At 19.2% G+C, this 6,917-nt stretch overlaps 1 protein-coding gene across 3 annotated transcripts in view; it reads right to left on the bottom strand.

The window, feature by feature from the left end:
• The window catches only part of LOC102674833 (SAM and SH3 domain-containing protein 1-like), a 487,706-nt gene that overhangs the window by 379,645 nt on the left and 101,144 nt on the right, over nt 1-6,917 (bottom strand). The window lies entirely within an intron of this gene.

The raw sequence follows: 6,917 nt of genomic DNA, 5'->3' as shown, positions 1-6,917 counted from the left end.
TATAATTATATATAATTTATTATAAATAATAAAATTCTTGAAATAAAGTTTTTTTACATTAATTAAAAATAAATATTTTTTATAAGATATAGTTTTACACAAATGTAATTTCTCTGCATTAATTAAAAATTAATATTTTTTGTAAGATATTTATATTTTATAGAAAATAGGAAAATTTTCATGATAATATTATTTTAACTTAACATTTAACAAATTATCATTTCTCATTCACGAAAAAAAAATATATTTTTTTCAAATAATAAAATTATCAAAAATTTAAACATCTCATAAATAATTATTAAACTTTTTAGTTTTATAATTTCAGAAAAAATAAATTTTTTGAAAACAGGATTAAAAAGTTGCCTTATAAGTGGAAGATAATCCAATTTAATATATCATCGCTTAATTATCAAGTCTATTAAATTTCTATAGAAACTAGCCTTTTAAAAAGAATGTTACTTATAGGATAATCTAATATTCTCGCACACAAGGGAAGAGTTTCACGAATGGAATGAGAGTTCATAATTTAATTGTGAATTCTTTGCAAGCGTCAAAAGCAGTATCGAATAAGTTCGTAAGCAGAGTTATAATATAAAAAATGATTATGTTTACTTACCATAATTCTTGAAAATTATAATATATATATATATATACATTAAAAACAACTGGAACTTACCTGAAACAAACAAGAAATTTCAAAATCAGCATCTTGTTATTATGAAAGTTTATAATAAATAATAAAAGATTTCATTGAGAAAATATTATAGAATTAATTAAATGCAATAATTTAAAAAGGGCAATTTAAAAAATAAATATCATTATCTTTATCATTAATAAATTCGTTGAAAAAGTATCATAAATAATATTTAAAGTTCATATCATTTAATATTTAAAGTTATAATTAATCTGTGAATTTTTTTATAAATATTGTTTTGCTTGTTTTATTTTTTGTATATTTTACATGAACGACATAAATGAATGTGTTGCACATCTTTTTTTTTCATATTAAATTATATTTACGTAATAATTAAATATTATAAAGTTAATTGTATTCTGAATAAAATTTCTTAATACAATATAATATTGAAAAAAGAACAGAGAAAATTTTGATGAAAGAATATATTTCATCGTATTTTGTGATAGGACAATCTTTTTAGCGTAATTTTTTTATTTAAAAAATATTTATTAAAATTATAATCTAGAACTAAATTTATAAATTGTATAATATTAATATAAATTTATAAATAATATGTATTAAATATTTGAAATTATTATTATATATTATTGCACATATTAAACATATAATTTATTAGAAATTATTTCTATATAAATAATATTATTTATAATATTATTTATATAATATTAATTTTATGTTAAATAAATGTACATAATAAAATCATTTTGTAAGTTTTTACCTATAGATATTTATATTGCATTAAATATTAAGATCTTTAAAATAAAAAATAAAATTATTCTTTGCATACATCTCATTATCCGGTTAAATATCCGGTTATTAAATTATATAAAATAAATTATAAATTGATTAATAAAGTGATATTTTTCATTGAAATTCTTTTATGCATTACAAACAAGTCATGAAAAATGATTATGTTTTATATAATTATTTTTGAAAATAGATCTCAGTCCATTTAAAAAAATCCATAGTCTACATATTTAATTTTTTCTATGTTTTTTTCTTAAAATTTTTCTTTTAAACCCCAAATTCTGAAATTGATTAAATCAAAATATATATCACGATTCTATCTATCCTGCATATAATAATAACATATATAACATATAATATAATATAATATATATAACAATAATAATATGTCTCATGCAGCTTTGAAGGATTTGAAAGATTAATAACTTGATACAATTCATTAAGGTTATACACAATAATATACATTAAATTAATTGCACATCTGAAGCCGCCTCGTTTCAACAATTTAATGAAGTGTCTTTGATAATTTCCTGTCATAAAATATTATATCTCGAGAAATATGTCAATTAGTTATTGAAAAGCGTATAAAAGATAAAATTGACTGCGAAAAGAAATAACAATCTTGGCTAAAAAGCTAATTTTTCTATCAATCGAATACAATTAAATTTCTCCATATACTAAATAAAAGATAATTAAAAAATAATTAAAAATTAAATTGGTAATTATATAATTCGTTGGAAATAAACTATTAATCAAAAATATATTGTTTAAATTTTTATTAATTATCGCGCCTTACATCGATAATTATCTATTATAAAATATTGCGCATTGATGTAACGTTTGTAATAATAATTTTTTCATTAATATGTTTCATTTGCGTCAATATCAATTTTAATAATAATAAATTGCTGAGTAATGGATTTTTTAAAAAAAGGAAAGAAAGAAAATGTCAATTGAACATGTTCGAAAGTATAGTTGGTCTTGAAATAATGGTGTTTCGTAGAATGAAAGCGGGGGATATACCGAGGGGAAGTCGAGTGCTGTTATTGTCATTAATTGGTTCGCCGAATGGCGTGACCATGGCGTGAACTAAATTAAAATGCTTAGTTCTCGGTGTTAGGCGTGTAATTCTCTCGAAGAAAATTTCTCGTGATTTTACTTCTGTCACGATACTCTTGATAATTGAGGACCTTGCAAAATAAAAGAAAAAAAAAAATTGTTTCGACTTAACAATGAAAAATGAAATATTAATTGAAAAAGAAAAAATATTTTCACGCAATAATTAATAGTTATTGACTCGATAAGTTTTTATTCCATTTTCATTCACGAATTTTTCTAATTTAAAACTGTCCATTAGTTATCCAAAATATCAAAAATGTTATTATTCTTCGTTAAGGATAATAATAAAATAATAAAAAATAATAAATAATATAAATAATAAAAATAATAAAACATATAATCAATTTATTGATTTATTATTGTTTTATCAATCGAATGTCAAAAATATCATGGGTTGAATTTGGATTCATATTGCTCAAATGCAATAAAAGCAAATCTAAAATTTGTAATAAATCAGGTCTCGCTTATTTCCTACGACATCTATATTTCTTTTTGGTAAGTATAGTGGTTCACAATAAAAATAACTTTTTTAAAATTGAATCAAACAATTTGAATAAGTTTTTTAAAACGTTATCATAGGCCGAAAATTATGAAAAACTTCGAACTTAATCATTTATAGCTCATTATTTTAAATAAGAAATTTTTTGATAAAAATACTCATACATATTTTGCAACTTTTGTGATGAAATGCGTTGAAATTACTAAAAATAAGGATCGTTTAATCGACTTTATAGACTACTCTAACTAAGTAAGGAAGCTCAAGAAGTTCGTTAAGGGATAAAACGATGAAGATTAATACGATCATCGTATAAAAATAACTCTGTATTTACCCATTAATATCCTCTCATAGAACTTCTCAGTCTGCACATTAACTTTCTACATAAATCTATTATTTCTTTATGTCCTATTCTAAAAAAAAAAAAAAAAAAAGAGGAACACTCTTGCATTATTAAAAAGGCGGATATAATACTATAGCATCGTAAAAAAAAATTTTTTGATTCAAATTAGCCATTTCAGGAATTTTTTGGATTGTTGAAGCCGAAAATTACAGCCATTTCTCGTGAAAATGAACGATTTTTAAAATAAAGCACAAAAAATAGTTGAAGAATTTTCGTAATATATGTGTTAAAATAATCAATTCCTCGCGAGTATATATATACGAGTATATCGCGAATATATATATATATATATATATATATACGATCGGTTGATACACAGGGTGTCTCAGTTTTAAGCAAACAAATTTTGCTAATATGTTCCATGATTATAGGGAAGAAAGAAATTATATAAAAGAAATTATAGATTCTTTGTAAATAGTGGATTTAAATAATTAATAATTAATTAATAATTTTATAAATTTGGATATTGTAAATTTAATCAGTGTTAATTTGATTAGATTGTCTAATTGTTCTAAAGTTATATCAAATTATTTTATTTTTTAAGTTGGAAAGATTAAATAATAATAATTTAATTAGATAGTAACAAAAAGATACTATCCTTTGATTTTAATAATTTTTTAATATTATTTGTTAATATTATTTTTTAATATTATTATTATTTTATCAAGATTATCATCTTGATTAATATTGTAAAGATTTTAATTGGCAATCTTTGTTCATTAAAAACTTATTAATAAAAATATTTCTTCGAAATTTAGGTTATATTAGATTAGATTAATTTTAATCAGGTTTATTGCTACATAAGACTAAGAAAATTAGCTCAAACTCAATGCAAACCATTAAACAATTAAATGAGTTTTTACTTAAGATGGAATTAATCTTAGAATTAATTGATATCAAATAAAAATTTAAAAAAATTTTTAAATTAAAAAAAAAAAATTATAAATTTTCTGATTTATATTGAATTTATAATTTTTTAATAAAAGACAATCTAACCCCCTTATAAATAAAATCTGCTATTTGGTGTAATAATATTGACAATATATTGAAGAAAAGAAAAAAAAATAAAAAAAAATTAAAGATTAAATGTTTTAAAAATCTTTATGTGATAAATTTGAACCAAAAATTTTGTTGAAACGATACTATAGTTTATCAAAAAGGATTACCAGATCTGGATTATTTAAAAATTCATTTCTATAGAGATCTATAGAGAGGATAAAATGTAAAATGAAATTAAATTGTATATTAAGATTATGACTCATCGTTTCCAGCATTGAATATCGTACACGAAGAGGATGTTCTCTTGTTTTTCTTATTCTCTGTTACTTTCAGTTGCCGGCGACAAGATTGGCTATTTCGAGATTAGCTATTTATTTCTTGGAAGAGAAATTCACTAGATATTCGATAATTGTTAATCACCGGAATTGATTATGGAAATATGAATAAGTAATATCTAATTACGATTAGATATGTTAAAAAGAAATTAAATAAGATGATCTTTCTTCTATCAGTTTTTATCTAATGTTTCTCGGAAAGTTTTCTTGGAAAGATCATATAAAGTTACTTATATTAATATCGGAAATATTACGTTGTTTTTAAATTTGTTATCTTTTGTGGAAAAGAATTATTTAAATATTTCTAATAATACGATAACTTTTGTTAATATTTGGATTATAATTTGCATATTTTCTACTTTATAGGTATATAGAATTTTTTTGATATATTAACTTTAAAATCTATTAACTATAATATTTAAATATAATAAACAATAAATATTTATATTCATTTTATATGAATAATAAAAATATCATTATAAAAATAATTATAATAGATATGTAAAAACATAATTATATAATAAGGATTAATATTTTGACAGAGAATTTGTGTATTTTTAATAACTGTACTAGTTCTAATATTAAAATAATAAAAATATAAATTTCATTTATTTAATACATATGATTTTTTTTAAAAATTATTAAATTATATAATAGGAAAATAATATTATAAAAATATTTAGACAATGAATCATATTAATTTTTAATTTATATTTAAATAATATTTGAATAAATTATAATAATTGCATTTAAACAAAATAATGTCCTTATTTATAAAATTTAAATTAAAAATTAATAATTCTAAAATTTAAAAATATATATATAGCACTTGTTTTTTTTTTCTTCAATGTAATTGATAATACAACTTGCAATAAAACAAAAATGATGGATTCATTAATTTTTAATTATGAAAGAATAACATATCACAGGCATGAATTTTATTATAATGATAAATTGATTATAAAAATAAATTGATAAATGTTAAAAAATGAAATATGTGTAAAATATTTGTAAAATTAAAGAAAAAAGAAAGAAAATTATTTAATCATTCTTAATTAAAAATTATAATTTAAACAACCTATGATACATATAATTGTTTCATTAAAATATATTTGCAATGCATTAAATATTCATTTATTTTCAATTAAAATTCATTGAAATATTTGTCAAATATTTATCATTGTTTCATTCTGGAAAGATGTAAAATAAACAAATGATTTGGTTCACAATTTCCACATCCATTGATACATATCTTTAGTAAAAGCTACAAAATTTAAAAAATAAAAAAATGCAAAACAAAATTTATCTTCTCCTGTTTTCAATAGCAATCTCTTTTCTTCAGAAAAATTCTAGAATAATAAAATATCGAGTAGTAAAATAGCGATAATCCTAATAAAGAACAAATAATTGATTATAAAGAATTAAATTTATTTATTATGAAATTAAACAATTTTTAAATATGAATATTTATTACGTAGAATAAGAGAAATATATTATAAAAAAAAATCAATCATTTTCAGATATGCCAAAATATATTTTTTAAAATGCAAAGAAGATGAATATTGATCAATTTTGATTTTTAAAAAATTATATGGGCAAAATGATCTTAATTAAATAATTAAAAATGCTCTAACGTAATAATAATTAAATTATTTTAACTAACATCTTTCATGTTAACCAACTATAATACAAGTGAGGTTGATACAATCAATTAAAAAAATATTACTTATTTTAATAAGTAATAAAATAATAAATATCAAAAAAATAGTATATACTTTATAGAGTATTAATTTTTTTTTTCATTTTAATAATAAAGCAAAGATATTTCAAGTAATTAATGAATATAAATTATAATATATAAGCTTAAACAAAATTATATAATAAAAATTATATATATAATTATATAATATAAAATTATATAATAAAAATTACTTCTTTGATAGATATAATCAAAGATAACAATTTAAATCTTTATAGAAATAACAAAAACTTGGGTATAACATGTAAACTAAAAAATAAATATAAATAATTTATAAATTTATAAACCAATCAATTAATATATTATTAAAAAATTAATTTCAAATAAACACAAAATTATAACATCTATAACGTGTTATTTGC

The sequence above is a fragment of the Apis dorsata genome, unplaced genomic scaffold, assembly GCF_000469605.1.
Source record: "Apis dorsata unplaced genomic scaffold, Apis dorsata 1.3 scaffold_303, whole genome shotgun sequence".
In the NCBI taxonomy this organism is placed as follows: Eukaryota; Metazoa; Arthropoda; class Insecta; order Hymenoptera; family Apidae; genus Apis; species Apis dorsata.
The sequence above is the reverse complement of the archived record's forward strand: the minus strand, read 5'-3'. Positions and strand labels throughout refer to the sequence as shown.